Below are 8,499 nucleotides of genomic sequence, written 5' to 3'. Positions count from 1 at the left end.
TCCTTTTAATTTCAACCTTAGAGCTGAATGCCTATCGCAATGTATTCTAACAGCAAACAAAGTCTGTGTGTAACATTTTGTTAAATTTGCTGATGTCCGTTACTGAATTAACAAAGAAATTATAAGTTATTGCTATAAAACACCAGAGGGCCCTGTCTAAAAGATAATGTTCTATTTAGTTTTGGTGGGATCCAGTGTGCATCCATGTTCTCACGCACACCTGAGACCATGAAGCTAGCAAGAGTCCAAAGAAAAGTAAAACCTTACCCTTTACTATGTTGTTGCTGTTCTTGGGTGAATTTTCAGTTATTGGAAATGAACATCAAAAGCATTAATCGGGTTTGGAAGGGTTACTTCTTCTATAGTTCCTAATTTAAACTAATTAGTTACCAGTCCAAATTTGGTCTATCTTTGTACTAGGTAAGATGTTATAGAAATGGAACTCCAGCAATAAGAAAAGGTTGTGAAAGAAATCCAAGGATAGGACTTGGGGGCGTTAGTTCCTGTAGATACTGAAAATGTGATGCATGGCACAGTTGACAAAAGTTCTAAAATTAACCATTAGATAATTATCTCTTTATTCTCCAGCACAATATGACTCAAATCTCACACAGCCTGTGTTAAATATTCATCACTGAGAAGACTCTTAATATGAAAATATAAAGTTCTGAGTACCGTTTGCTGCTTCTTGTCAATGGCGTACCATCCTGTCTGGTCCTCCTCTGGCCTTTGTTGGACTGTCATGGCTCCTGAGAGATACGTATGTGTAGTTAAAATCAGACATGAGGACTGTAACCAGTACCACTCATCTATTTAACTGGTGATGCAGATGTTGAAAAAATAAGGAATGAAGAATTGGATTTTTAATTTAGCAATTAGATGCTCATTTCAGCTTAAAATTCAACTAGATATTTACTGGCTTGAGAAATTTATACAATTATCTAGAGAGTCATACACCAAATACACACATAGGACGAGGTACAATGTTGAAGTTAAGCACATGTGTTGAAGATGCACGCACAAGTGGTTCCAGTAAACAGAAACTAACACAACTCTGGAAGTAGAATTGGTAGGTACATGGCATCTCATGTAGCCACACCACACATTATCTACCTGGGGAGAGAATTATTTCCAGGTATTTTCTTAATCAAATTACAGCCTCTTACACTTCTTATCTGCTTCCTGCCTGAAATACTTCTGCTCTACTTTTTGACCAACTTCTTCTTCCAAATAAAACTCAGCACAATACCTCCTGTCTTCCTGACGGCATCCAGTCAGTATATATGCATTTAACCACCTTAGAGGTTTGCCCGGTTTTCAAACTTTCATTTTCATTGGAGTTGTCAATTATTCCTTAGACTTAACTCCTTTGCTCATGGCCTCATGATGACAGTCATCATTCGTATATAAGTACTGTCATACTTTACTCAATGATCCTTTCTTGAGTTTTTACTAGGTTTATGCTCTGAGACTTGGGGAATGTAGAGAAATGAGACAATGTTAGCCAAACACAGGTATTGCCTGAGGTGACTTATAAATGCTGAGTTTATGAAGATAGAGAGGAATAAAGCACAGGAGTATGTATGTGAGGTGGGGCAGAGCACAGATGTTTTGAATGGAGGAACAGAATCACATGACATTAACTTACATGTTTGACTGGCCACAGCTACTTCTGTTTAGCTACTGTGAAGAAAACCTAAACCTGCAAGACCAAGTTTTCCAGCCCCAGTGTCCTGGAACTGAGGCTTACAGGATACATGGTGACTACTGATTTTAAGCTCTAACAGTCTGGTGCTCCTGTACTATCTTACAATATTTCTCCCTATCTTTCTAATACACCTACCCTTCATTCTATAAAGAATCGATTTGCATACTCTCCCCTATACACACCTGCCTGACTCCTTTCATTTAATCCCTGCAACTTTGTCTATTTCACTCTTTGTTTCTTCTTTTTACACACTCTTCCATTTCCTAATACTTCTCATATTGAATCAAGACATTCACACTTCCAATCACATGTCAACTCCCTCAGGCAAACTTTCAATGATGTAACCTCTGTCAGAGGCTTGAAAAGATATAGATTACTGTCAATTAAGACTAGTTTTTAATTCATGAATCTTAGCTGGGCAATTGTCTTTGGTGAAGAGAACAGCTCCATTTTCCTGTTTTAACAGGCATCCCATGCTATGACCACTAATAGAGTTCTTACCTCTGTATTCAGCAGCTCTTGGATTTCTTGCAAATTTGGGGGAGTCTATTGACACTCGAGCACTTCGTCTCAGTTGAAGTCTCTCAAATATAGTCTGCTAAAATGAGGATTGGTGAGGAATTGCACAGAGATTTTCTAACTAATCTCCAAGAACATCACAATTTCCTTTCTTAAAGCAACTAGATATAAACAAAGTAAGCATGCCCTTCAGAACAAGCATGGATATATAAATATATAGATGATAGATAGATAGATAGATAGATAGATAGATAGATAGATAGATAGACATGGATGGATGGATGGATGGATGGATGGATGGATGGATGGGTGGGTGTATGGATAGAAAGGTAGATACATAGATGGATGGATGGATAGATAGATAGATAGATAGATAGATAGATGGCAGACAGATGATAGGTGGGTCCTTACATATGCTTTTAAATCATGCCTTTATTTCTTCATGCAATGACTGAATAGAGAAGTCTATTGATTTATATTTTGACTTTGATAGTTGGAATTTGAGCAGAGATGAAGGATTGTACAAGAAATCTAAGGATAAGGTTTAGGGAGTTAGTTACCATAGATCCTGAAATCAGCATATATTGCACAAGTAAAGAGGAAAAGGAATGTTAAATTAAATGCTAGATGACGGTCTCATTTCTCTTTAGGGCTGTGCAATGTCCGAGAACCCCTGCCTTCGCCAATGAGAAGAATCTTCATTTGAAAATGCAAACCCCTGAATACCTTCCAATGCTTCTTATAACTGCCACACCATCTTGTCTGTTCCTCCGCTGACCTCAGTTGTTCAGTTTTGGGTCCTGACAAATACATATGTGTAGTTAAAGTCAGCCAAGAAAGCAGTGAAATAGACATGATCATCTACAGAACCCTAGATACAAAATTTTCAAAAGGGGAAAAATAAAATGTTGAACTTTTTTATTTTGCAATAAAATCTTCAAATAAGCTTGATATTCAACCTGATGTTTTCTGGTTCAGGAAATAAATGTCATTATCAAAAGCTTTGTGTATCTTATAGACAGTAGGAGTCACCCTATTCATCTCTTTATGTGTGCATTTAGCATTCTAATAAACAGAAATGAGAACATCTTCAGCAACAGAATTGTCAGTATGACTCACATATACTCACGGGGCTCATTTTTCTGTATTCGCTAAGAGTAACACACCACAGATCACCTAGGCATATTCTTGGTCTCCAGAGCCTCTTTCTGCAATGCTTGCATTTACTAGTTTGACAATTCTTTCCTTACCTTAAGACCCAGTGTAATAAGTCAAATGTCCCTTGATTCTGTTTCCTTTTCCCTACATAAGTATGGGCAGTTTTCTTCCTGGCATCCTTAACACTTCATTTATTTCTCAAATATTTTGTTCCCATTTGAAGTATAAATTGTTTACTCGCACACCTAAGCATTTTATTTCTGGGATAGAAAATTTTTTATAAAAGATTGTAAAAGGTAATATTTTAGTTGATTTTCTTTGTAATTACTTATTGAATTTTACGGGTTTCTGGCTCTGGAATTTAAAGAGGTGAACAAATATTGCAGCAGTGCCTTTACTCGAGTATTGCTTCATTTGTCTCTTAATGAGTGGGTTCAGGGATATTGTGACCAGGATGGTAATGTCCCACATGAAGCATACTGAGGGAATCACAGAGTTTCAGCTTACAGATAGGGATGAAAATAGAGGTAGGGTTGAGGGAGACATCACTGTCTTGGCGGTGCGTGAGAAGCTCGTAGAGATGGCCAATAGCTGGGAATGGAGGGCTGAGAAGGAGTCAGGGAATTAAGATTTACAATAAATGTTAAGACGCTTGGACACTAACATTGGAAGGAAAAGTTAGTTTTAACTTTTGCAACTGAGGCAGATCAACTCAAGATATGACAAGGACAATATTTCTGAGTGGCATGTACAAAATGGAGACAAATTATTGAGTAGGATGCAAAACTGACAACTCATGAAATCCTGAACTCAGGAAAGGTTTCAGAACCATGTCTAGTTCAGGAAACTATTTAAGAAAAAAAATCATTACAAGAGTATAAATATGAACTAAGACCCCCTAAGTAACTAGACACTGACACTGTTTCAGTGTCAAACACTGCGTGAACCACATGAAATGTCTGGATGATATCTGTCTCCTTTCATCCCTTTTCTTACCTACTTCAGTTGGTGGGTTTCATTTACGATTTCTCATGAATATGTGTTCTTAAAGGAAAGGTCTCAATAATAAATTATAGGATGGAAGTGTTTCAGTTCTTCCCCATTGTATGTAAGTGAGGCTTTAGGGAGAACCCTAAACCAATTCATGTTAATAAAAAATATGATGACAGCCAAATCAGAAGAAAAAAATCATTCAAAATATGCAATTCAGTTAGTACGTGGATTTGGATTCGCAGTTGTCAGTAATTGTGCTTGCGTGTAATTGAAACTGTTCTACAAAATATAAAATTAATTCTTAGAGATAGGCAAGACAAACTCTTTTATCATATTGCATTATGTAAATTCCTGTTGAATCCATATATCACTATTGACTAAGGCCCACTGACTTAAGTAGTACATTAATTAGAATACAAATACATAAAGAATACCTATAGACTGTTTCTACAACTGACCTAAATACACTACATATTTTTTTCAAGACCAGTTCTTTATAGTTTTATTATTTCTTCTTTGAGATTTTCATGCAACATGCTCTCATTATACTCACCCCCAACTTCTCCCAGATCTACCCCTATACACTCAAATTTGTGTCCTTTTATTTAAAAAATCAAGTTTAATTTCTGCTGTCCATATATCCTTGGATATGCGATCTTTTCCGCAGGAGCACATATTCAGGCTTTACTCTTTAAAACACACACACACAAACTAACAAACAAAACACTCTACCTCTGTTAGCAACTACCAATTACCAGTGGTTCTTCAGTTATGGGCAGGTAAGACTTCTTGCCCACCTCCCTGCTGCATGCTGAGATTTTGTCTTCAGTTTTCACGGGTTTCATGAACTCATGTCATAACCACTGTGAATTAATACGCAAAGCTCAAAGGATCACTTGACATTCCTGGTGATGGAGGAATATCTCACCTCAGCCTCCCAATTAGCTGAGTGCACATGCTGCATAGACAGCTGGGAGAAAATGATGTATTTTATATTTTGTGTATCCTGATCTTTAATAATTAGAACAACTAATCACTAGGAAATGTATGGATTCCAAAATTGAAATGCCAGTGAGCTGATGCATGGCCACCAAAGCACATGAGTGGTAACTCACAATGATGAAAACCAATTCTTAACTAGTAAATACCTCTCATTTTTATATAGTAATGCTAAAATGATATTTGTATTTGTTAATTTTTTTTAATCCTTTCACTAAATTAGGGAATTATATTGTAGGGATGTTTCAAATATTCGTAAGTACTTGCTTCATGGAAATAACTTTCGATAAATATACCTGCCAAGAATGATTTTTCCTGATTCAATGTTGAGTTTTCAGTTGGTACAAAATCTTGCTTTTCGATGGGAGCCTGCATGGGTTTGGAACAAGGTGTTTAGTGACTCATCTTTATGTCACATATTTGGAAGTTAAGAATACAAAACAAAATGTAAATTATTACCTTTAATTCAGGATATTCAGTGGGAAAGCCTGGAAAACCAGAGTCATGTGTTATTTGCATCTTAACATGACAGGATCTATTAAAATTCCATGCAGAATGGAAAACAATTGTCATACTTATTATTGGGAATATTTCTTTTAAGACTAGCATTTGGTTTATCTTCACTTTGTTCTGTTATGGTCTGATTAAGACATCAACAAAGTAAAAATCAAGTACAAAATGAGGTTTTAACTTTAACTAAAGGAAACTTTTTAAGGTGAGATGGTTTCAATGAGCCCAGCTAAATGGAAAAGACTCTGATACCAATGCCTATGTTTTATTCCTAATTGATGGAGGGAAAGGTGACCTCTGTCATGAGAAGGCATTATTTAACCTAGACAACGAGCAATAGTATGACACAACGTATATCACCAGTCCAACATTTCAGAATGAGAAATTGTTCTCTTCATACTATTAATTCAGGAAGCAGAACACAGTCATAAAATCCAGGGAAACACTCAAGTCTTTCCTGTTGTTGTTAACCAATTTGATTAACTGGTATAGTAACAATAAGAATAATGACGCAGAAAACATTCCTCCTTTGTTCATATGTATGGGTTATTATGAAGACAACCTTTCCTTCTCCACTCTGGATACAATACCCTACGTTTTTTAATAAATACCTCTCAGAAGATATGAGAACCTAAAACATAATACAATCCACAATAAGTTTACAGTAATAAAATGGGATTATCAAATAAAAATAAAATTATCTTTCACAAAATAATTAGCAGTTACTGACCAGTTTTCTTCACAATCCTTATAACAATCAACATAATGCATAATCCGAGTATAGTTTTTTTCCCAAAAATTGCATTGGTGTGTTTGTTATATTGTATGGTTAACCAATTTGTTTCAAAATCATTTTCTGAGTTATTGGGATTTAAAATGTGTAAAAATGTGTCAGGGATGAGTGGGCCTTCAGAAGAAGTCCCGATTTGACTCCTAGAGATGGAGTTTAGAAAGACTGAGGAAAGATGTGGGATACGAAACACTAGAGCAAAGAAGTATTAAATACCACAGATGTCAGTCTAAAGACAGCAATGATTGATGGGTTCGTGACCTGCTGTTTAGTAGAATCACTGAACTGGTACTCAGCCATGGTCAGAAAACGCTATAAATACAGTACTAAGCAGGAGTCGGATCAAGATGCCTTACCCATGTGAAGCTTAAAGTTATGAAGCGCAACCCTAAGGTGCATGGACACCCATGTCTGAAAGTGTACTTCACATTAATCTTATCTTCCTACATAGCTAATACCCTTCCATTCTCTGAAATAGTGATTTACGTTCACAGTCCCTACGCAGCTAAAACACTATTTCTTCATGTACTTCCTATGCTCTCTAACGTCTTCATCTTCATTTGAAGCCCTCTACTTCTCCTCATTTTCTAATATTCATCAACTGAGAATAATAATGTAACTCGTCCCCATTTTTACTCTCAATTTAACCTGCTTTGCCAATTTGGTGAGATATGTAAGTTATTGCCATTTAATATAGTTACCGTGTGTTCCCACATGCATGTGTGTTCATGCTTATATGGGGGAACATGGTGTGCCGGTGCACAAACAAGTGTATGCATGTGTATGGAAAGAAAATTTTAGATGTCATCCTCAAGAACCCTGTCCACTTCTTTTAAGTCAGAGTCTCTCGTGTCCTGGAGCTCACCAATTAACATAGACTGGCTAATTAGTGAGCCCCAGGTATTCTCTTGCCTCTGCCTTCCTATAAGCATATATGACTATGCTTTACTTTTTATGAGGGCTCAGGGGTTCAAACTCATATGTCTATACATAAAATGTAAAAACATTACCAACTGAGTGCTTGCCAAAGTCCCTCCATTTAAAACAGTATAACTTAAATATATAGTAGGCTGCTTTGTGGGTGGGTAGGAGAATTACTCACTCCCTCTGTCTTAAATAAGCATTGTCGGATTGATTTTTAAAATTTTAGTGTGTGTGTGGGGGTGAATATAGATGTAGATGGGTAGATGTGTTTTCTATTAGCTTCTTATCTTCCATCTCATTGACCCAAGGTTACTCTTTCCCTTTTAACTGCACAGCACACCAGAGGTTAGTTATCCTGGAAACTACTGGTTGATTCTCCCATCTCTCCCTCCCATTTTGCTGCAGGTGTGTCCCACCTTTTTACATGGGTTCTGAGGATACACCTCATATCGTCATGCTTGAGTAGCAAATGCTATATTATATGAGAAATATTACTGAGCCTCTCAAATGAATTTTTAAAATATATATATAAAATAGAGTTCTTACCTTCCTCTTGGCTACTTATGACATTTCCTCCTCTTTCATCTTTAGGCATGGATAACTGTGCAATACCCTTTGCCTGAGGCTCCTTGAACACATTTTTAAATCAGTGTCAATAATTAGTTGCATGAAGATTCCCTAATCAGTTCCCAAAACTTAATTTCTATTTTAAAATTGATTATTTTGAAAATAAAACAAGCATGAGTGGAAAGATAATTTTAGTGACAGTAGAAGGAAGAAGGAAGAAAAGGAAGGAAGGAAGAAAAGGAAGGAAGGAAGAAAAGGAAGGAAGAAAAGGAAGGAAGGAAGAAAAGGAAGGAAGGAAGGAAGGAAGGAAGGAAGGAAGGAAGGAAGGAAG

This window comes from Grammomys surdaster, unplaced genomic scaffold (genome assembly GCF_004785775.1).
Source record: "Grammomys surdaster isolate TR1022 unplaced genomic scaffold, NIH_TR_1.0 185, whole genome shotgun sequence".
In the NCBI taxonomy this organism is placed as follows: Eukaryota; Metazoa; Chordata; class Mammalia; order Rodentia; family Muridae; genus Grammomys; species Grammomys surdaster.
Note: the sequence above shows the minus strand (reverse complement) of the source record.